The sequence below is a fragment of the Pelobates fuscus genome, chromosome 7 (genome assembly GCF_036172605.1).
Source record: "Pelobates fuscus isolate aPelFus1 chromosome 7, aPelFus1.pri, whole genome shotgun sequence".
In the NCBI taxonomy this organism is placed as follows: Eukaryota; Metazoa; Chordata; class Amphibia; order Anura; family Pelobatidae; genus Pelobates; species Pelobates fuscus.
Window position 1 is genome coordinate 157,080,529 of NC_086323.1, and position 25,760 is coordinate 157,106,288.

At 39.3% G+C, this 25,760-nt stretch overlaps 1 protein-coding gene across 3 annotated transcripts in view; it reads right to left on the bottom strand.

The window, feature by feature from the left end:
* The window catches only part of PTPRG (protein tyrosine phosphatase receptor type G), a 486,380-nt gene that overhangs the window by 392,100 nt on the left and 68,520 nt on the right, over nucleotides 1–25,760 (bottom strand). The gene's annotated exons all lie outside the window — the stretch shown is intronic.

The following is a 25,760-nucleotide window of genomic DNA, read 5'->3' on the forward strand; positions in this document are numbered from 1 at the left end:
TTTTCTTATCGTTAAGGACCAGGGCTGTTTTTACATTTCTGCTGTGTTTGTGTTTAGCTGTAATTTTGTGCTTACTCATTTACTGTACCCACACATTACATACAGGTTTTCTCGCCATTAAATGGTCTTTCTAAAGATACCATTATTTTCATCATATCATATAATTTGCTATAACTTTTTTTTATAAAATATGATAAAAGATAAAAAAAAAAAAAAAATTATTTTCTAACTTTGACCCCCAAAATCTGTTATGCATCTACAACCGCCAATAAACACAGTTTGAAAATTTTGTCCTGAGTTTACAAATACCAAATGTTAACATGTTTTTTTTTTTTTTTTTTGCAAGTTACAGGGCTATAAGTACAAGTAGGACATTTGTTACTATATAATATATATATATATATATATATATATATATATATATATATATATATATATATATATATATATATATATATATTTTTTTTTTTTTTTTTTTTTTTTTTTAAATTCTTTATTTTTCTTTGTGCAAAGATTTACAGAACATTTGACTATGCCACAACGGCAGAATTAGGAGATATACACGCAGTAATTGTACATTAGTGACTTTGAGATATCGGTACATTTTTTAAAATGTTACGTTATAGACAAGCTATTCGTATGTTTCCATGGATAATATTCAGCTGACTACGATCGATTAGAATACATTAGGTAAGTGAACACAGTACTGAGTGCTACTCTCAAGGGTGTTGCTTATAAGTAGTATGTATGCCGAGGTATGCTTTTCTGAGCTTCAGTCTTATGTGTCAGGGAAGGTTACAAATGCAGGTGTAAATACAGATTGGCTTACTGACATATGATAAAATAGTATGGTAACAAGCTTAACTGAATCAAGTGTTTAAGTAAAGTAATATAATATACCACCAGGCAAAGCAGAGTATGCTATGTTATCGACAGCATCAGGCATAAATACCAACTAGCATTTCCTATAACGGTGGTTATGACATGGATGCTTTACAGTCTGTTTAATTAATTATAAAATGGAGCCGCAGTAACCGCTTTTGAGGCGGTCAGCAGGTTCCGTGATGTGTGCCTTAGGTGCCAGTCATCGTGGGATGCCGGGGTCTAGTTATACGGGTGAGGTTGGAAGGTATTTTATTCCCGTGTGTGGGGATAGTCCCAATGAAAAGGTCCTCCGAGTTCCAAAGTCCTGCCAGAGGGCACCGTGGTTGCGGATTGCCGGGTCTCCCAGGCGTCTGGTGTGTGTGAGCACGGCGCCATTCAAGCCACAGTGTTCGAGTGCGGGCTGCGTTGTATTAGGGTTGATGCTTGGCTATGCTGTCTCTGGGTACTCCCCCTTGGTTTGTCTCTGGCCCCGGTGATAGGGAGCGCTGGTTAGGCGTGCTGTGGTGGAGCAGTCATTGAGCCCTCGTCTGAGGGTTGCCTCTGCTGTGTGAGTGGAGAGACGAAATGCAGGTCTGTCCTGTCTGTGGTCATTGATCAGGATTGTCTTCCCAACTCTGCTTCTATGCGCCATAGTGGGTTCTCCATGTTTAGGCTAGTGGAGTTGTCATTGCCCCGCCGTCGGCCATTTTAATGGGGCCGCGTGGGAGCTGTTTACCTTCGGCGTTTAGTCGCCCTGTAGCTGTGTGCTAGCAACATCTTGCCTGGTGGGGACCGGGATAACCCCCGCCGGCCCAGAGGGGGGGTAAACGAGACCGGGAGGACGCCAGCTAATTTATCGTAGTAGCCAGATTGGAATGCGAGGCAGCGGCCGTCCTCCCCGCTCTCCTGCTGTGTAGGCCTCAGGCCCCAGGCCCCAGAATGTCTCTCCAGGACCTAGATTCACCCGGTAACGGGTGTTCCAGCTACACCGGGACAATCCAGGACTCTAGCCCGAACCTCCAGAGTTCTCATGTAGCACAAGGTGTGTATTTTCCCCAGAATTAGCCTGATTCCTCAGGAGCTCCAGTGACCTGCAGCCTGTCGGCATGGCCGCCCGGCCCCGCCCCAAAATATATATTTTAAAATGTATCAATAGTGACATTGTAACACTGTTATCTGTCATAAATCTCTGAATCACACCTCATATGTACATATATATATATTTTTTTCTTAATGTAGACAACCCAGGGTATTGAATATGGGGTATGTCCAGTCTTTTTTTAGTAGCCACTTAGTCACAAACACTGGCCATTAATATTTGTGTGTTAAAAATGCCAAAAAAAAATTATGAACGCTAACTTTGACCAGTGTTTGTGACTAAGTGGCTACTAAAAATGACTGAGCATACCCCATTTACAATGACTTGGGTTGTCTTCTTTTGCAAATGGTATGCCATCATGGGGGTAATTCTCATTCCTGAGATAAAAAACGCTCTCAAAAGGTAACAACCAAACTGGCAAATTTCAATGTGAAAAAAACAGAAAATCAAGCCTTATATTTGACCCTGTAACTTTCAAAAACACTATAAAACCTGTACATGGGGGATGCTGTTATACTTGGGAGACTTCGCTGAACACAAATATTAGGGTTTCACAACAGTAAAACATATCACAACAATGATATCATCAGTGAAAGTGCCATTTGTGTGTGAAAAATGCAAAAAACTTCACTTTCACTGAGATCTGTTTTACAGTTTTGGAAAAGTAATATGTGTTTAGCGAAGTCTATCGAGTAAAACAGTACACCCCATGTACAGGTTTTAGGGTGTCTTGGAAACCTACAGAGTTAAATATAGTGCGAGCAAATTAAATTCTCTGGACTTCCTGCCTGGGTTGTCAGGCAGGTCCCTCAAATTGCAATCAATAAAATTATGTAAAAATATTACATATAGGAATGCACCAAAAATGAAAATTCTGGGCCGAAACCGAAAATTCAGGATGCCTTTGGCCGAAAACAACGGTTTTCCCCAAATGATTTTAAGAGTTTTTTCTATAATTTTATTAATATTGGTCTTTTTAATTGTTAGCAACTTACAGTGAATTTCATATTTTAGGCCGTAATAACTAAACTAGGAAAAGGAAACAACAACCAAAAAAAACAACCAATTTTAAGTTTGGCCAATTTGGCCTTAAACAAGAAAGTCTGTTTAATTTCGCTTTCACTTCCTCACAATTGACAGCTAAGTAATAACCCTGAATTTATTACTGGGTCAAAGAGGTAGCTTTTGTAAAATTGCAACTCCCATGATGCTCTGTGAGCCTAAATGGTGATAAAGCATGATTAGAGTTGTAGTTCTCCAGCACCTTTCCATTATCATTATGCCCACACATGTATTTTCTAGTCCTGCTCTCTCTTTGTGTCAGGCAATGAGCTTAACAGTGGGTGAAAGGTACATTTATCCATAGTGAAATTTAAAAATACAGGGTTATTTGTAAAACCTATTTTTATCAGGGAATCGTACATTTACCAAAATATATTTCCATTGGTAGCTGTTGTAAAACTGCAACTCCCATACTCTGTGAGCCTAAAGGGTGAGAAAGCATGATGGAGTTGCAGTTCATTAGCACCTGTCGCTGCCATCTCCCCCATAGACAGGTGTTTTCTCCCCCCAAGTGGAGGTTGCAGCTGCCGGGAAAATCCGGTGGGGTAGTCACCCAGTGCTAGGACAGGTTCCCACGAGGAGCTGCAGGACTATGCCAGGAAGCAGAGTTGGTAGTCCGCCCCTCGGCCCGCACTGTAGGCGGCTCCCCTGTACCTGTGATGCTGCATGCTCTCTGGAACAGCTTCACGGCTCCCACGTCACATGACCGCCCAGCGCGACATGCCAGAAAGCGCGCTGCGACAGAGGGGTTACAAATACTAGAGAATGCGGCTCATGGCTTGTCCTGTACCAGTTCTACTTATGTGTCAGATAGGGAGTTTAGATAACATACACCTGGGGGGGGGTAATTTTCGTCCGAAATGGGATATGCCAATGTTAGGCCGAAAATCTCGGCAGCCGAGTCTACGTGTATATTTATGAAGAGACAGACACAAACACAGACACACGCACTGCATTGAATAGACTTACGCTTCCTAGAGATAAACGTGAGTATATGTGTGTGATAGAGAACATGTACATTGGTCCATACTAGAGACAAGTCCCTATTTATATAGGGAAATGAACGTAACGACAGAAGGCTGAGTGAGGCCTTGGGAGATTGAGGTAAGCGTAACAAGTGTAATATCAAGTACCTGATACTGTATGTCAGGAACAAGGTCGACAATCCGTATTTTTAATGTGGCAATTCGATGTGCCTAAAAATCGTGACATAGTAGGATAAAGTAAAACGTATGTGTGAGAATTAAGAGGAAGGAGGTTTAATAGAGTGTGAGATAACTAGGAAGTCAGTGAAAAGGGGAAATTAATCCTCTGAATAGGGTGTATGATTGGAAGCCAAGTTTAACGGAGACTGATATGTGACCTAGTTAAGTGAGCTATTAAAATCTGATAGTGATCCGAGTATTGTGATCCAAGCCGTGATATTGAGCTCTTGAAATGAAGAGCGTGCTTACCAAATAAATGAACTGTTAGTCGTGACAGAAATTGTTATAAATACAAAACTCAAAGTTTTGACGGAGTTGTGAAAGTAACCAGAGTGACATAGTTAAAGCAATATTCATGACAAAGCAAGGGAAAGTGAGTTCCGCTATGTGAATGGAGCAGGTAGTTTGTGTAGGTTACCGGATGCCCTAATTAATAGAGAATTTTAGAATTAGGATACATGTGAAAGTGAATTAGGATACGAATTGAGTGTACGAATAGATTTTATTTTAACAAAAAGTGTCACAAACGGTGGACAAACTTACCAGTATTTAACGAAAACGTGCAAAGGCGTATGAATGGAATAGGTGAATGGAATTTGCGAGTAAATGAGATGAACAGACCATGCGTATGCCCGAATAGATACAGCTAATTAGTGAAGACTGTATTGGAAAACTGTACGAACATGCTGAAGACAGCTGAATGACAAAATGCTAGTGGTGGATATTTGAATGTACATTTATGCGAATGCAAGTGAACGAAATGTGATACATGGGAGCCAATCCCTGCGTTTTTTAGGCCCAGACGTGGGAATAACCAAACGTTATTTCCGACGGGAACTTACGTATGTGTCCCCTGCAGGCAGACACACAGACACCTATTGTGGCCATGTGACCACTCTTTCAGAGCCTAATTTGATGAGGGGGGATTGTCTGGGCTGCCAGGCAGTTCCCCCAGACTGAGAGCAACACTGATCCCTAGTGGGGGAATGGCGGAGATCGGGTATGTAATAAGGACATGCCGCGGACTCCTTACGGGGTTAATAACACACAAAGTTAATTTAGGCCTCAAGCAAGAAGGCAGTGATTTACTCTTGTAAAGGTACCATTGCAACTGGTGGTGTTGCTTAAGACTCCTTGGATAGATGTGGATAAAGTACAAGTAGACATGATAGAGGACAAACTGAAAATTATAAATATATGGAATAGGCTAACTGAGGAAGCAAAAATGGATGATTACAATTTGAAGGAAAAAAATAGTTGGAAGAGACGGATGTTCAAATATGCAACACTGGTTATTTAAAAAAAAAAAAAAAAGAGCATATCATATCAGGTGAGAGCCGGGTTATTAATGTAAAACAGTTAGAGAAGGCTTTCTAGTAAATAGGCTAGCCCAGTGGTTAATATTAAAGGAACACTATAGTCACCAAAACAATGTTCGCTTAATGACATCATTTTGATGTACAGATTATGCCCCTGCAGTCTCACTGCTTTTAGGAGTTAAATAATTTTTTTGTTTCTGCAGCCAAGGCTTACACAGCCTGTATGAAACCAAAGGGGAGAGGGAGAGGGGGAGGGAGAGGGAGAGAGAGGGAGAGAGGGAGGGGGAGAGAGGGAGGGGGAGGGAGAGAGGGGGAGGGAGAGAGGGGGAGAGAGAGGGGGGAGAGAGAGGGGGGAGAGAGAGGGGGGAGAGAGAGGGGGGAGAGAGAGGGGGAGAGAGAGGGGGAGAGAGAGGGGGAGAGAGAGGGGGAGAGAGAGGGGGAGAGAGAGGGGGAGAGAGAGGGGGAGAGAGAGGGGGAGAGAGAGGGGGAGAGAGAGGGGGAGAGAGAGGGGGAGAGAGAGGGGGAGAGAGAGGGGGAGAGAGAGGGGGAGAGAGAGGGGGAGAGAGAGGGGGAGAGAGAGGGGGAGAGAGAGGGGGAGAGAGAGGGGGAGGGGGAGAGAGAGGGAGAGAGAGGGGGAGAGAGAGGGGGAGAGAGAGGGGGAGGGGGAGAGAGAGGGAGGGGGAGAGAGAGGGGTAGAGAGAGAGGGGGAGAGAGAGAGAGAGAGAGAGAGAACTCTCTACCGCAAAAAAATAAAATGTAAAAATAATTTCTGTGATTTTACAATGCGGCTCCATAAGGGAACTGCACTGTAATAGCAGGGAGCGCCCCACCCCTCCCATTCTGCGTAGGAGTGCCGGGTGTCACATGACTACCTGACTCTTATTCTGGCAGCGCACTGGACTTCAAGGAGCCCCCCTCCCCTGTCATGACAGGTAAAAGAGCAGGGGGGGCACCAATCTGTAGAAGTGCAGAGCCGGCGATACTACAGTCCCTTCCCACCAAATTTCAGCCCCAAACTCCCCTAGTACAGCCCCTATCCTTTCTATTACAGCATCTATCACTCTCACTACAGTCTCCATTCCCTACACTTGCAGCCTATATCCCAGACTACAGCCCCTAACTCCCCTTTTCCACCCCAAACCCCCACTATCGCCCCTAATTCCCCTTTTGCACCCCATTCACTGATGAGTCCTTACCTCGCACTACAGTCCCATATCCTCCGAACTACAGCTCCTCTCCCACAATTGCAGCCCATATTCCCCACACTACAGCCCCTTTCCCCAATTGCAGCAATCCACATACTTAAGCCCCTAACCTTCCTAATACAGCACTTGCCCCCCACCGCATTTCCTAACCCCCCATTTATAACTCATACTCCACACTAAAGCCTACATTAGAGCCCCTAACGCCTAAATTACAGCCTCTATAATCCCACTACCAGTGCCCCTGCCGAGATTAGGCTCTGAATTTGTCCCTGCCATGTCAGACACTGGGCTCTGGAGAAACAGAGTGACAGACAGTAATGACACAAGTGAGAGTAATGACACCGTGCGCTTCCTGATTTTTCAAAAAAAGGATGCACGCTCTGTCACTTTCACTGTGTGTAAAGTCCTCCCACCAAGTAGCTTGTGAAGCGGCCTCCATGAAATTAGGTGACTACCTCCCTGAACTGAGTTTTGAGCATGTTGGGATGTCTGCTCTGCAGGGTCTAGCCATGCTAGTGACAGTGCAGGAGATCAGAAATTAAAAATTAAACATTAGATGGCTCATTACAGGAAGTGTTTAGGAAGGCTGTGCAAGTCACATGCAGGGAGGCATGTCTAGGGCTGTATAAACAAAGTGATTTAATTCCTTAATGGCAGATAGTTGAGCAGTGAAATTGCAGGGACATGATATATACACCAAAACGGCTTCATTAAGCTAAAGTTGTGTTGGTGAATATAGTGTCCCTTTAAGTATGTATATCGGAGTTAACATGCCAATCCACAATTATTTAAAAGTCTTCAATTTCTGTATGAAAAGTCATACGTATTTTGTGTGTTCCTGTTACACGTTATTCAGGTTTTAAATTGCCTTTTCCGTGGAACCTGTAAAATACTTCACATGCAAAGGCAAACACAAAGCAAAAGGCTTCAGTCACTAAGAAGTTAATTAGAAGTGAAAATGGTCAGCACACAATGTAACCAATTAGAAAAATAAAATAAAAAAAATAAAAAAATCAACAACCAAACAAGAATGTAAATAAAGCCATTGATTTCCAATATTTATGTACCGAGAATTACAATATGCAAATATATAATAGACAGCTGTTGATGTAATTGCTGTGTCTGAATGGAGGCCAGGATTTCAAGCTTTATACAACACGGTCCATAGTATGTTGACTATAGAGATGCTGTGAACAACCTAAAATTCATAAAAGCCTGCAGGGTTCTATTACTGTGAATTGTACTAAATCAAAAATTTCAATTTAGACAAAAATAGATCTCCAACTGCTCTTTAGTCACAGTTTGGTGATGTAAGCTATAATTTCACCATTCACATGGTAAATTTATTTTGGTGTATAACTCTGTAAGACAGTTGAAGATGGGTATGTAGCAAAAAGCATGTAAGAACTGTAATGAATCCTTAAAGGATCATTATAGTGTCAGGAAAACAAACTAATTTTCCTGGCACTATAGAGTCCTTAGGGTCCACCCACCCTCAGGGTCCCCCTATCGCTGGGCTGAAGGGGTTAAAACCCCTTCAGCCACTTACCTTTATCCAGCGCCGGGCTCCCTCGGCGCTGGTGACCTCTCCTCCCCCTCAGACGTCAGCTCCCGAGTGGAGCCGAATGCGCATGCCTGGCCAGAGCCGAGCGCTTTAAAAAACGCCCATAGGAAAGCATTTCTCAATGCTTTCCTGTGGACGTTATGCGTGCTCAATTTGATTTTTGCATTGAGCATCACAGAAGCGCCTCTAGCGGCTGTCAGGAAGAAAGCCACTAGAGGCTGGATTAACCCTGCAATGTAAACATAGCAGTTTCATCTGAAGGGTTAAAACCTGAGGGACCTAGCACCCAGACCACTTCATTGAGCTGGCTATAGTGATCCTTTAAGTGATTTACTATTGGATAGAAAAATCTGAAACTAGTAATCATCAATCTGTATCTAGGCTCAAATCCATTTTTGATGTACTGAGAGGAAACATGTGGCTTTTGTATTTTCTGCGTTTCCCCCCCAGTTTAAATAGATTTATATGATTTAACGTGTTGCTTTTTATTTGGAGAAATGGTTTGTGCGATTAAGGTAAAAAATTAAAAAAAATGAAAGAAATGATGAAATTCTCAAACAGGTTGAGAAATAGGTGGGAGAATTGGTGTGAATATTGGGGGATGGGTAATCTCTCCTATTAAAATGACTCACATTTTATCATACCGACCATCATCCACTGTATTATTATTACTCTGCTACTGGAATTAAAAACTATACCCCAAGAAAACAATTAGCACTTCTGTTCTATTGCTAGAGGTGTAGAATCTATTCTAATATTCATGAAAAATTAAATAAAAACCATGCATAGCAGGTATGTAGTAGCTTCATTACAGCTTAGAATGGTTGAATGACATGTTCAGATTTTCTAAAGATAATCAAATAAAAATAAGTTTAACAGTGGTGAACCCAGAACACGGTTATTTTCTTTCTGCACCATTGCATACATTATACTGATGCGTTGGGATGATGAAGGATGGGCAAGTTCTGTCGTTCTAATGCACCATTCCTTTTTTTTGCCAACTCTTTTTACTTTGTTTGTAGAGACTGGCGATGAAGACATAGAATATCATATCACTGTTACACAAAGATACACACCATCGTAGAAGTGAAAGAGAGCCCATCTTCTTATTAAACCACTATGTACAGATGGTATCACAAAGGATGTCTAGGCTCTAGAACCGGTTTCAATTACAACACTACCACTGCAGCCTAGAATTACACTAAAGTAGTCCTTTCAATTGTCCCAATTTTGGCAGGACAGTCCTGACTTTATGTTCCTGTCCCAATGCCCCAGGTTTGTTCACTGAAATCTTACTTTTAAGAACACCTGGGACCTGTCCCCCAAAAAGCATAGCTAGACCATGTCATTAGACATGCTTGTGTAATATTCAGGGCACTGAAATAGTACGCCCTGTATGGTCTGCCCTCAGTTGTCTGGCAGGCAGCCTATCATGCATTCATGCCAAGCTAAGCTGCCAGTTATTCAAGTGGACCCGCTCCAATTCAAGGCAGGTCCTTCCCCTTTGGGCAGCACCAGAGACACAATTTGCATCACTCGCCTGTCACTTATACTCCACCCACTGATGTCCTGATTCACAGGATACCAGTGTTGGAGGGTATGCCACTGTTCTACGCATTGTAAGACCTAAACCGAGTCATCCCATGACAGCTGCCCAGAAGAAGAAAAGAAAAGCTCTCTGTAAAAAGTATTGTGCAACCAAGGATGGTATAAGACAATACATGGGCCTCTCGATTTGCCTTGAAGCAAGCTTGAATTCTAAAAACAACATCAACAAGGACATTGCCAGTGGGGATAGCCATCATTTATATTTATGCAACCATTTTATTTCATATTAAAAAAAAGCAAGCATATATTGCATGTACTCCCTTGAGGTAAATGGGTTCAAGTAAACCGTGCAAAAAAAAAATAAAGCAGAGGTTTCAAGGCAACCAGAATGTCACAATGCGATGACACTCCAAACAAAACTCAGGTATATAAAAGAGTTAAAAAGGTCATCATTATTACTTTCCAGGGTTTAAAGTAGTAAAATCATTTTAATCTCCTTTGTCCAGTATTCTAAATTCCATGCCGTGTTTGTTTCTATAACAAGTTGATGCTGCAGGTTCACAGAAAGCACTGTCACCCAGGAGAATTGGCAAGGGGTATAAACATGTTTCCAGTGCATTACCTTGGTGAATAAATTGGCAATCAGCCTATTCCACACCCTATGTACAGACGATGTGTCAGCTAGCATCCCAGGGCAAGGTTGCCAATCGTCATGTGAAAGAGGGGGGGCATATAGCCCGATAATTATTTATCCTGGCATCCCAGATTTTTATATTTCATGTATGCGACATATTAAAGCACTGCAATTCAAAGCATTTTCAACACATTTACTGTCAATACTAATTACAATGCATTGTCAGGGTTTTTTGTTTCCCTTTTGGCATTAAGATCTAATAAGCTACATATTTACAACAGAATTGCTTCAAGAAGGCATGTTGACACTGGAGAGTTTCATCATGATTGAGGCCTGCCACTGAATACCTACGTCAGAGTTAGCTCAGAGCAAGGTGTAATTACTGTCACCCTTAAACCAAATAAAGCCACCTCGGCTTGGGAATCACTTCCAAATAGGTCTGTACGATTTTCTTTAATTGCAAAGGGACAATCATTGTCAACATGTTTAAATGATTTTAAAGCCACCACAAGATGGTGGGTGTAACATTGTAATGGTGGGCAAGAGTGGGTAGGGGAACAAAACAAGATTTTTTTTTATATATTTAATATGTTATATATTCAACATATGGTAGAGTAGATGAAAACAGAGTTAAAATGTATATACATATATGCATTCACCCACAAGGCTGGAAATAACCTACTTTGTACAGTTATGTAATCTGAATGCTTTTCCTGCTACCTATCTATGTTTCCCTCCTGCCGGAGTATTCTTTACCTTTCAACCCATGGCATGCTGCGCTCCTCAATGCCACTCCACCATCAATGTTGATAATGCCAGCCAATCCAGTGTGCCCCGCTAGGGAAAGGCATGATCAGACAGGTGCACTAGAGCCAGATGACTTCGCTGAGATTAAGTGGTCTGACTACCTTTAGTGTCTCTATAATGTATTTAAAAATAAGGCACTTTCAATACTAGATTAGATAAGGGTGAAAAATCCCCATACTTCACATTATCATCCTTGACTGTAGCCCTCACCTAGTAACAGCAGTCTCATTCTGATCTATGAAGTCTTAACTGTTGGACATGTTTAACCCAGCACTGCAAATTAATGCACATTGGGCACTAGCTGTTTAAGCCACTTAGTAGAGAATATGTATTTGGCAGTTATTAGCCTACATGTGTTGTATATTAAAACATTTATTTAATAGATGCATGAGCATGTACCCAGTCAGCATTATAATTTGGTGTTCACTTTGCTGTTTGGTTAACAGATCATTTTCTGCTATGGTAACCAGTTTCCTTTAAGTCAATTCCTTTGTAAGAATATAAGGAGAACACATATCATCACTTAAGAGAGGTCAGACAGCCAACAATAAACTAATCTTAATGCATCCTGCAATAATTATCTATTGAACACTAAACACCACATTAAAAAACATTAAACGGTGCAATCAATTGCTTGACGTACAGTTCTTCAGAGTGCAAGAACATACAGCAACCGGAACGGTCACTTCTATGTCAACAATAAATGCTTAACCGTTCTCAAAAAGGTATTGGTTGCGTAACTCTTTGAAAGCCAGAAAGTATCAGCTTGGGGGGAAAAAAATGCACAAATTTATAAAATTGCTAGGGGTATAGTGAGTCAATATTTCAGATTAGAAAAAGACAATTGTGTACACGCTGTAGTTATTTTTATTGCGATTCCAACATCACAAACATTTAACACGCAATGGAAAACAGGCCCACTCTGTTTAAACAAACTCCCACTTTTCGTGGTTTTCACCATTTCCGAAGCACATTATTAGAACTTTTGGCAGAGATATAAGACGCACTGTCAAACAGTCACATTGGGATAATCTCCAGATATCTTTTATGTCACTTGTTTATATACAGGATATCTGTTCTCATCCCAACAAAAACACGTCAAAACCTTGTCTATAATTCATATGCACTTTAAAAAGATTTAAAGGGGCACTCTAAGCACCATAACCATTAGAACTCATTGTTTTCCTGTCTAAATTGATGTCAAACCACTTAGAAGAGATGTGAAAATAAGCACACACAAAAAAAAATAAAAAAATTAAAATGGGCCATTTCCCCATCACCCGCATCACTCTTAGGAAGCTTTATTGTTTTCCTCAAACCAGAATTGACATTTATATTTTATTACCACCTCAACACGAAAAAAAGCAAAAAATAAAAATAAAAATGGAATAACTGAATTATACCCCAATTGATCCGATGTGTTCCTATTTTAGGGATAACTCCCTATTCACCTCTTCATATGTTACTCTTCCCTAGGAGAGCCCTTGAGACTGAAATTTGTTCAGTAGGCTTTAGCAAACACTTACTCCAACAAAAGCCTTAATTAATATCGGTTACAAGACGTTACCATCTCCAGAAAAAGAGAAAAGTCGTGCCACAGAATGATTTTACTACCAGTCCTCATGGACACAGGAAGCTTCAATACCTTTTCGAATGATGTTCTATTATTTGGAAATGATAGAATTCATGCTCTAAAACACACCTCGTCCATCATACAATACATCTGGCAGGTAAATGGTACACAACTGAATTGGATAGCCACAAACAAGACAATAAGGCAGCACTGTATTAGCATTTAAAAATGTCAATTTCCCAATTAATCGGAGAATAAAGCAGATTTTGTTGTGTACAATTCATGCATTATACATTTCCTGTACAAACTGAGTTCTGCTATGCTTGGACACTAAAGCGTCTGTGAACACACATCCAGCCTGCAATGCACCCAAGGCAGACATAACGAGACAGGAAATGTTCCCAGTTGTATAATAATGCTTAAATCACACAGCTGTTCTCTGCTACAGCAAATGATAAAATCTTAATGTTCCATCAAATCATTGCAGGTTATCAATAAACGGCTAAATGCCAAATCAGATCTGGAGAGAACACCTTTCTAGAAGATAAAGTTTCTCAGACATGGGAATCCAAAATCAGGCTGGTCCCTCTCTACTCCCATTCCTCAAGGTCATCTTATACCATTACAGGTACAATATTGTCCATGCAGAATTACAAAATAAAATCCCCTTTCATTGATTTCATTGGGGAATTTATGTTCCATAACAGCTGGGGTAAATGTTTTTGCCACCATCATTTTTACTTTGCCTTAACTCATTCAGCTTGACCTCACACTTAAGGTTTTTTTTTTTTTTTTTTTTTTTTTATAAACCTGCTATGGCTTCCTACTCTATATAGTTATGGTGTACTTTATCAAATATACACGTCAAGCAAAACATTGTGTGACATGGTCCACAGGAAAACTGCTTTGCAATTCCAGACGTTTTAGACTACACCTGCCATGATTATTGCCATCTGCTAAGGAAGCAGCTCACTGCAACTGTTTACGCAAACATTATCTACGCCCAAGAATCACAGATCCTCTGAGATTTCCAGACACACATTAAATCAAGAAGATGAAGGAAAATGAAAATAAATTGTGGACATTTACCTATGCTCTAGGACAGGGGTGCCCAAAAGGTAGATCCCCAGATGTTTTAAAACAGCTTCCGTGATGCTTTGCCATGCTAAAGAATTCTAAAGGCATGCAAAGCATCAGGGGAGTGTAGTTCTACAACATCTGATGATCAACCTTTTGGGCACCCTGGCTGTAGGAGGAGACTAATCCTGTCAATCCCTTTAGAATGTTACTTATATCCATAATAAAAAAAAAACAAAAAACATTGTGTATCAGGTAATCCCACCTACACCTAATAGAACTCAAGAGATGCCAGTGAGATAGCTCAGTGGGCTAAAGCCGTTCATTCTACACACAGCTAGTCAAATTGCTATTACTATATACAGTTGCAAGAAAAAGTATGTGAATGATATGGATTTTTGCACAAATTGGTCATAAAATGTGATCTGATCATCTAAGTCACAACAATAGACAATCACAGTCTGCTTAAACTAATAACACACAAAGAATGAAATGTTGCACTGTTTTTATTGAACACACCATGTAAACATTCACAGTGCAGGTGGAAAAAGTCTGTGAACCCCTAGACTAATGACATCTTCAAGAGCTAATTGGAGTGAGATGTCAGCCAACTGGAGTCCAATCAATGAGATGAGATTGGAGGTGTTGGTTACAGCTGCCCTGCCCTATAAAAAACACACACCAGTTCTGGGTTTGCTTTTCACAAGAAGCATTGCCTGATGTGAATGATGCCTCGCACAAAAGAGCTCTCAGAAGACCTATGATTAAGAATTGTTGACTTGCATAAAGCTGGAAAGGGTTATAAAAGTATCTCCAAAAGCCTTGCTGTTTATCAGTCCATGGTAAGACAAATTGTCTATAAATGGAGAAAGTTCAGCACTGCTGCTACTCTCCCTAGGAGTGGCAGTCCTGTAAAGATGACTGCAAGAGCACAGCGCAGACTGCTCAATGAGGTGAAGAAGAATCCTAGAGTGTCAGCTAAAGACTTACAAAAGTCACTGGCAAATGCTAACATCCCTGTTAGCGAATCTACAATACGTAAAACACTAAACAAGAATGGATTTCATGGGAGGATACCACAGAGGAAGCCACTGCTGTCCAAACAAAACATTGCTGCATGTTTACAGTTTGCACAAGAGCACCTGGATGTTCCACAGCAGTACTGGCAAAATATTCTGTGGACAGATGAAACCAAAGGTGAGTTGTTTGGAAGAAACGCACAACACTATGTGTGGTGAAAAAGAGGCACAGCACACCAACATCAAAACCTCATCCCAACTGTGAAGTATGGTGGTGGGGCATCATGGTTTGGGGCTGCTTTGCTGCGTCAGGGCTTGGACGGATTGCTATCATCGAAGGAAAAATGAATTCCCAAGTTTATCAAGACATTTTGCAGGAGAACATAACGCCATCTGTCTACCAGCTGAAGCTCAACAGAAGATGGGTGTTGCAACAGGACAATGACCCAAAGCATAGAAGTAAATCAACAACAGAATGGCTTAAACAGAAGAAAATACGCCTTCTGAAGTGGCCCAGTCAGAGTCCTGACCTCAACCCGATTGAGATGCTGTGGCATGACCTCAAGAAAGCTATTCACACCAGACATCCAAAGAATATTGCTGAACTGAAACAGTTCTGTAAAAAGGAATGGTCAAGAATTACTCCTGACCGTTGTGCACATCTGATCTGCAACTACAGGAAACCTTTGGTTTAAGTTATTGCTGCCAAAGGAGGTTCAACCAGTTATTAAATGCAAGGGTTCACATACTTTTTCCACCTGCACTGTGAATGTTTACATGGTGTGTTCAATAAAAACATGGCAACATTTCATTCTTTGTGTGTTATTAGTTTAAGCAGACTGTGATTGTCTATTGTTGTAACTTAGATGATGATCAGATCACATTTTATGACCAATTTGTGCAGAAATCCATATCATTCCAAAGGGTTCACATACTTTAAACCGTGTATATAATTGCATACATATACACACACACACACACACACACACATTTTATAATCCCACAGCAAATGCAGGTCATGCCAAGAAGTCATAGTCGGCTGTTTTCAAGGCATTGTGTGATGCCAAGCACAGGGCATGTGGGAAAATAGAAAAATAAGGTGTAAGCTAGACACCATTGACATGGCTTCATGGTTGAATCTTAAACATTCCAGTCATGGTAAATCATCTTCTTTTAATTTTACTCTTGGGTTCTCTCTCCTTCACAATGACAAAGGACAAAGCGAACAACCAAGGATACACTAACATGATAGAAGAACAGACTATGGCAAGTGTGTAACTAGAGTATTCATGTCATGGTTTCAATAGCTGATTTTACAGAATTATGTTAAGCAACAGCCTAGAAGTATTTTAATCATTGAACCCATCTCCATCGCGATTGCATACAAACATGGTATATTTCGTATTTGTTTCTTTCTAAATAATTCTCTATGAACTTATTTTAACCCCTTAACGACGCTAGACGGTTCAGGACCGTCATCGGCATTTTTGCGTTGCCGACCGACGACGGTCCTGAACTGTCCTAAATTTAAGAGGTACTTACCCGATCGCCGTCGTTCCCCCGGCGGCGATCGGCGTTGCTCCCGTTGTGCGGAGACTGCCTGCAGCCCAGACAGTCTCCCCATGGCGGATTAGGACCCCTGTGGCCACAATAGGTGTCCAAGTATCTGCCTGCAGGGGGACTGTCTGTGCTGACAGGCAGTCTCCCTGCATGTGTAAAATCAGAAAAAAAATTAAAGTTATAGTGAATAAAAAAAAAATATTATATATGTATATATATATATATATATATATGATATATAGACATATATTATACCTATATAATATATGTCTATATATCATATATATAATGTCATGCCAAGTTTATTTTTATATTAATATGTACATATATTAATTTAAAAATACACTTATTAAATTACACACGTATATATATAATATATATAATAACTATATATATTGTGTATATATATATATATATATATATATATTATAAAATACAAATAATAAGTAAATTAAATTAAAAAAATACAAATAATAAAAATTTTAAAAAAAATTATATATCTATACGAAATTTTATTCTAACTTTTGATATTAATATATATTTATATCAAAATACACTTAGAATGAAATTGTATATATATCTATGTATATATAAATAAATAAAAAGAATACGAACTATATGTCCATATACAAAATTACATAAATAATTATATAAATATACACGTAGACTTCAAATATATAAATATGCATATATATTTAAATTCTACGTGCATATTTATGTAATATTTTTACATAATTAAGTTATTTTATTGATTGCAATTTAAGGGACCTGCCTGCCAACCCAGGCCGAAAGTCAAGAGAATTTAATTTGCTGTCACTGTATTTTACCCTGTAACGTTCTACGACACCCTAAAACCTGTACATGGGGGGTACTGTTTTACTCGGGAGACTTTGCTGAACACAAATATTAGTGATTCAAAACAGTAAAACATATCACAGCGATGATATTGCCAGTGAAAGTGACTTTTTTTGCATTTTTCACACACAAACAGCACTTTTACTGATGATATAATTGTTGTGATACATTTTCCAGTTTTGAAACACTAATATTTGTGTTCAGCAAAGTCTCCTGAGTATAAAAGTACCCCCCATGTACAGGTTTTATAGCGTTTTTGAAAGTTACAGGGTCAAATATATGGGTCAAATATTTTTACATTGAAAATGGCCAGGTTGGTTACGTTGACTTTGAGAGCGTATGGTAGCCCAGGAATGAGAATTACCCCCATGATGGCATACCATTTGCAAAAGAAGACAACCCAAAGTATTGCAAATGGGGTATGTCCAGTCTTTTTTAGTAGCCACTTGGTCACAAACACTGGCCAAAATTAGCGTTCAATTTAGTTTTTTACTTTTTTCACACACAAACAAATATGAATGCTAACTTTGGCCAGTGTTTGCGACTAAGTGGCTACTAAAAAAGTCTGGACATACCCCATATTGAATACCCTGGGTTGTCTGCTTTAAAAAAAATATGTACATGTGGGGTGTTATTCAGCGATTTATGACAGATAATAGTGTTACAATGTCACTATTGATACATTTTAAAAATGTATGTTTTGAAACCGCAATATCCTACTTGTACTTATAGCCCTATAACATGCAAAAAAATAGCAAAAAGCATGTAAACACTGGGTATTTTTAAACTCAGGACAAAATTTTGAATCTATTTAGCAGTTTTTTTCATTCGCTTTTGTAGATGAGTAAAAGATTTTTCACATAAAAGTCAAAAAACATGTATTTTTTTCAATTTTTCATCATATTTTTTCATTTTTTTTAAATTAAATTACATGAGATTATATAAATAATGGTATGCAAAGAAAGCCCCTTTTGTCCTGAAAAAAACAATATATAATTTGTATGGGAACAGTAAATGAGAGAGCGGAAAATTACAGCTAAACACAAACACCACAAAAGTGTAAAAAGATGCCTGGTCGCAAATGTACAACATCGCAAAAACAGTCCGGTCCTTAAGGGGTTAAGGACACGACATGTGTGACATGTCATGATTCCCTTTTATTCCAGAAGTTTGGTCCTTAAGGGGTTAAAGTAAAAATAGCAGAATGGTTTAATAAGTCTTTTCATCTTTTCCATGTGAAGTTTTTACTATTTGAAGTAATTTTGCCCAATGGGACATCAGGTTATGAGCAGGACTAAAGCAAAATAGGCTTACAGGTTTCACAAAAGAGCAACATTGCTTAAAAAAAACAAAAACAAAAAAAAACACTAAATACATCACTGGTATTTTCTCTACACCTTCAGTTTAAATTTCAAATTTTGTCGCATGGAACTAAGGGTGAATCTTGATGAAGACCAGAACGCTGCAGTATTCATTTTCAGCTTAACTGGTTTCAGAACTATTATAACAATTTGGATGTTATAACGGATGTTAAACATACAAACCATACAAAAACCATCTACCTAGTTAACATGTGCATCACAGAATGGGAATTAGAGTTATTTAGATTTACACCAACATTCTATTAATGTAGACTGGTCACTTGGTAGATCGATTACAGATCTACAAAATCTTCAGGAAGGGGAAACATGAGAAGATGGACAAATACCAGGGGCTGAAAGACGAACTAGAAAGGATGTGGAAAGTGAAGGAAGTAGTAGTCCCAGTTGTGATAGGAGCACTTGGGGCTGTGACTCCCACGTTGGGACAGTGGCTTCAACAGATTCCAGGTGGGACATCTGAGATGTTGATATAAATCCTCAGATTTATATCATTTATTGAGAATGAGAAATAAATATACCACCCGGGGTGGGGGTGGAAAGATAAAGAGAGCGAGAAAGAGCTGAAGAGAGATAGAAAGAAAGAAAGAGAGATAGATATATCAGTTGTATTATCCATTTTCCCCTACTTTTTCAGTTTAAAATAGGTCTGCTTAAAGTGGAAACTCTTGCTTCCCATGGTTTTGAATATGCTGTTTGCTTACACTTGTATTTAATAAATATATTTTTGTTAGATGTGACACATATCTGAAATGTAGAAATAAACACCTATTCATCCTGGGTGCCTCCAGCTTCACTCCCTGGTCTATTCTTTGCACCTGGCAGTCGGCACAGGGAGAGCAGACAGAGAATGGAGAAATAAAAGGTTTTAAATTCTCCGCTTTATCTTCATTGTTGCCCTTTGTCTTGACTGAACGACGATATTTGCGAAATATTTACTATACATTTAAATGAAAAGAAAAAGAAAACTCAAAAAAGGTTAATGCAAGTTCTAAGTGATTTGCAATATTGTATTCAATGACAATTGATGGTTCATCTTTCACCAATTCCTACTTTTAAGTGTCTTTGGAAAGTGTTTTGCTAGAAATAATACATTGATAGTTCAATTTGTTTTCAACTTTGCCATTTATAAATTTTTCGCAAACACTTAAAACATTTTTTTTTAATAATATGATATGCTTTCATGTAGAATAGAGGTCTAGTTGCAAAGCTATGTTTTGATTGAGGTATTTTGTTTATATGAAATTCACTTTGAATTCATGTAAAATTCCTGACAGCTTACATATTAATCATTACCCCCAGTGAGTGAAGTTTTAAAATCAGGGCTAACAATAACACTATTGCATTACATTTTACTTATATTCTTTGCCGTTGCCAAGAAAGAGTCCCTGCAGCTGCTCGACCTGCCTCCCGTGATGTAAACACATCTTAAAGTCCAATCCTAAACTCTCACAGAGGAACATTAGGACTAAAAAACGCATGCGCATTTGCTCTACGATACCTTTGGAGGTAAACTGTGAAAATTAAAGGATCACTATAGGGTCAGGAACACCACTATCTAGCCCCCTTGGCCTCCTCATGCCTCCATAAATATAGTAAAAATCTTACTGTATTCAAGCTGTAACTCTGCTTGCTGTTAGACTCAGAAAAACAAGCAGCCTGCTGACATCATCAGAAGTGGTCGCCTGATCCAATCACAATGCTTCCCCATCGGATTGGCTGAGACTGACAAAGAGGCAGATCAGGTGCAGAGCCAGCATGATTCAAACACAGCCCTGGCCAATCAGCCTCTCCTCGTAGAGATGAATTGAATCATTAATTCTCTATGAGGAAAGTTCAGTGTCTGCATGCAGAGGGTGGAGACACTGAATGTTTGGATGCATTTTAGGCAGCCATGACCCAGGAAGGATCTCTAACAGCTATCTGAGGAGTGGCCAGTGAAGTTATCACTGGGCTATAATGTAAACACTGCATTTTCTCTGAAAAAAACAAACAGTGTTTACAGCAAAAAGCCTCAAGATAATGATTCTACTCACCAGAACAAATTCAATAAGCTGTAGTTGTTCTGGTAACTAGAGTGTCCCTTTAAGATTAACTAAGTTCTCACACTCTCTCAGGGAGACATCCACTAGAGGAGTATTTAGCCCTTTATGTTGCCGGTTTAAAACTGCATCCAGACCATTGTGATAAAGTGGCCTGGGTGCCTCTAGTGGTCCTTAACGTAATGGAAGCAAATAAACACTGGCCAAAGCTAGGTTTTAGAAAGAAGGTCCATGAGATAAAGTAATCACTTTCCAATAGCAATAACATTTTAGACATCACATTCTGAGACACTTGTAAACTTATGAAAGACATAAGCTATTTCAGAATGCCAATATAAATCAGAACTGCTTTTAATAAATGGACCACTAAACCACTGGCATGCTTAAATCCCATTGGCTTCAAGGCATTATGTTAAACACAAACAAACATTCACAAACTTTCATTTGCGTATGGCTTTATTTTCAAATAGTGATCTAGAAGGATTATGTTCTTTGAGTACCAAAAGGTTCGGCAAATGATGCATCGCTCTGGAACTTCATGAGTTAAAGGGAAGGAAGCATTTAGAAAACAGCCACTGACCAATAATCGGCAATAAATAGTAAAACCATGGTTGTATCTGTGGAGTAGAAAATGACTAAGCCTGAAAGGTTATAAAATTATCTGCATGGCTATGACACATAAAAATAAAAGATCTCTTGAATAATTGTTTTTATTTTTTATTATAAACCTTGAAGGTCAGTAAATTTCAACAGCTCTGCCCTTGTTTAAATCATGGCGGACTGAACAACAGATAACAGTTGTGGTCATAATATATCAATTGATGCCATATGTCTGGACTGGCACAGTTTGAAGAGAACCAATAACATGGAATTCTGATTACCGGGACACTGAACACATCTACACAATGGAGGTATTTCAATATTTAATGTTCGCATTGCATTCTAAAAATATTTAAATTGTTTTGCATTACATTTACTCTTGTTATAATTTCATAGCTTTGAGTATTGCTGCAGAAGGTAAATAGATAAAAAAAATTATAAAATTTACTTACATACAGACACACAAACGCGTCAGGAATGTAAGAGGAAGCATTAAAATAGCACTGTAGTGTTAGGAATACAAAGCTGTAGGCACCCTCAGCCCCACCTCCCCAACCCTAGCGGTGTAAAGGGCACAAGGATTCCAGCGGTTATGTTTTCGGTGCTGGGTTGGGCTCCTTATCTGCCGACATCATCTGGTGGAGGAAAGTAATGCACATGTATCCGCGAAACGCGTGCGCATTAAGCCTTACCACAGGAAACCATGGGTTGAATAATTTCCTATGGGATTTTTCAAAACGCTGGATGTACTCATGCAAAGCAATCAGATAAAGTGGTCTGGGGGTGCCTATAGTGCCCTTTTAAGAATATTATACTTTCAAAATGTTAAAGCATTTCATATGGAGATTTATGGCAAAATATTACAACTTCCAGACATCAGGTTGCCATTGAAAACACACAAACAGGATCTGGAGCCTAGATTCTTATCTCCATGGTTTTCTGAAAAAGCATATCCCATATTTACTAAAATATGCATGGAACATAGCAAAACTGTTTTTTCCCCAAAGGGTCTAGCAGTTGGAAGGGAACCTAGCAGCAGGTCCTGCCAAGAGCAGATTAACCCCTTAAGGACACATGACATGTGTGACATGTCATGATTCCCTTTTATTCCAGAAGTTTGGTCCTGAAGGGGTTAAAGAGATCCAAAGGATGGGTTAGTTATGAGCGGTAATCACAGTTAGCTTCTGTAATGGGTTGGTGCTGCCCTTATTTTCCACCGACCGCATTTTATAGTCATTGCATGTGGAACAGCAGCAGAAGCAACCAGTGCTCACAGTATCCTGTAATCATTTATCTATCATGGCATAAAATACTCCAATGGTCATATTCATTGTTTTGAGTATTGCTTTAGAAGATTAAAATTAAACAAATATTATATTTACATTTATTACACACCCACACAACATCATGACGTGATTTCCCTTCCTCCTATAATCATAGTAAATTCACATAATGATGGACTTATTGAAAGAATCCTGTGAAGACAGAAACATGGATGACTCTCGCTGCTTCCACACATGCATCATAACACCAATAGGTTAAACAGCAGAGAGGTTTAACAATGAAATCCATTGCAATCTTCTTCCAAGAATGCCTTTCCTGCAATTACTTCACTTAGCTTTTGAAGTGCATTTTAAATGAAACAATTATTTTAGCAATCTGCTGAAGGCAGGCCTATTTGTTAAGGCAGCCTTAAACGTTATGAGGTATATGCCAAAGGAGCCCCTATTGAATATTTAGTTTATTCTAGTTAGCAAACTGATTTCTTTTTTTGGTTATATTTCTCTTTCGAGACTTGCATGTCTCCCAACTGACACACTTTTGGCAGGACAGTTCCAATTTCGGGTAACAGCTTGATGAAGACCGCAAGGTGTGTTACTTTGGGCTTCAATAAATGTGCCATTTCTGGATCTTGGAGTGCCTGAACCAATTTGTTTTGCAGGCTGTTAGGAGATTGTCTGTGAACCTGGAATACTGGACACCAGGCTCACCTGCCCCATCAGTGGGTGGAGTCCCCTACCTTTTAGGTGGACCTGCCAATTTAGGGGCATCACCAGTGAAGCAATTTGTGTCGTTGGTGGCACCTTCCTTGGAAGGCACTGCCCCTGTTCTTATTCAACACATGGCAAAGATAGAAGGTATGGACTTCAAGAAGCGGAACTCAAACGATCATGGCCGTCCTAATGTGGACAGGCTGATGCAAGGAGCCATGATATGTAGGAAAAACCCAGCTCCGTCAACTTATCACTGCTACCCAAAACTGAACGACTCCAGAACCCGGAGATGGCATTACTTTAACCCTATCACACAATTCAACATAATATAACTATTATGCATTATGGGAAATCAAGCATGTCTTGGTCTGCTTAACCCCTTAAGGACACACGACGTGTGTGACACGTCATGATTCCCTTTTATTCCAGAAGTTTGGTCCTTAAGGGGTTAAAAATTGATGAGAGTTACACTTGTGGGCAGAAGCTGCATAATCAAGCGATTTCGGTCTCTATTTGGTTTCTTTGCTGCCACTTTATTATTGGGAAAGGGCTGGAAAAATGTTGGCGACTACTACTGGTGGAGGAGTGCAACACCCACTATTCTCTAGCAGACTATGCATTGTAGATAATTCACAATGTATGGAGTTTGATGACATGACCTATTGGAATAACAGACAGTTAACAGATTACATCTTACACACAAAACAAAACACTGCTTAGTGAAAAGAGTTTTTTCTAGATCAGTAGAAGAAGAAAAAAAAAAAAAGTAAAACAAGCATCAACTTAAAACATATTTATGTAATAACACAATATTCAATAAATAGAAAACTATGCACTAATCTTGGTCTTATTACAGAAATCATGTTCTCTCCTGGGAAAAAGGCTTGAACAGGTGGAAGAATAACAGCCAGAGTAGCTAAGCAACTTAGAAGCAGAATACATTTTTGCAGCTTTCACTCCTGGGAACAACCTGGACGAGATGCACTAAAATCCATTTCTTTTATTGTAGTGTCATTAAAATCAATACAAAATATACAGGGGGAAAAAACGAACAAGATACCTCAATTTCTCCAGAGAATGTCCTAGGTGTTCTATTGACAGGACATCAGAGGCAAACCTTGCCTAACAATGAGCCAACTATGTGTCAAACCTTCAAAATATTTGACTGCCTTGTGCTGATGTCTGGCAAAACAAATTATACGGTTAGCTAATAGTAAAGCATATGCTCATACATAAGCAGGTGTGTATATGCTCATACATAAGCAGCCAAAAGTAAAGGATATGGTCATACAAACAGTATAGTTGTCTTGTCACTATGATGCCAACACAACTATACGGTTTGTTTATCATACATTTTTCACAGACATCGCAGGTTTGAACGTACCGTTGCTTTGATCGGACCCATTACATTTCCTAATGCTCGTTGAAAAGTAAAAATACATCTTCTTTACTAGGTTTGTGCAATTATGCATGCATTCTAACTGCATCCACCTTGGGTGAGAAAATCATGACAGGTTTTCTTAAAACTATCAAACACTGACGTTTCTTGTGAACTATAAACATCCGCAAACATCAGGTCTACTGCAATAAACATGCATAGCAGCAGTGAACCCAGGTAGCTTTCTTTCTATTGCCCACATTAGGTATGGTCAAAAGATAGTAATTCAGATGATGGAGGACAGATTGGAATCTATGGATCCATAGGTCAACCATCCCTGGACAACTGCATGAAAACCCTCTTTGTTTTAACGGAACTGTATAGTATTTCTGAGAGCAAATCTGTATAATTTGTGGCTCCGATATGGAGATTATCATGTTGACTCTGTTCTAATTATCGGTGTTAAAGGGAGAATTTAAAGTGACTCCAAAATAAATTTAAAACTTAAGGCCGAGGTAGTCAAAACTTGAAGCATAGCTGACTAACAGAATGTTTGCATTTCAGCCATTTCACCTTAAATTCGAAAATTACTTTAAAGGGTCACTATAAGCACCAGGACAACTTTAGCTTAACAAAGCAGTTTTGGTGTATAGATCATGCCCCTGAAGTGTCACTGCTCAATTCTCTGCCATTTAGGAGTTAAATCACTTTAGTTTGTTTCTGTTTATGCAGCTGTTGCCACACCTCCCCTGGCTGTGACTGACAACCTGCATGGAAACAAAATGGTTTCATTTTCAATAACATTTTAACTAATTTTTAAAGTTTTTATCTCCTGCTCTGTAAATTGAACTTTAATCACCCACAGAAGGCTCCTGGAGGGTCTAGAAAGCTATAAACAAAGCAGGAGATAAGAAATTATAAATTAAACAGAATTTGCAATAAAGGAAGTTTACACATTAGTTGACTCTTTACAATT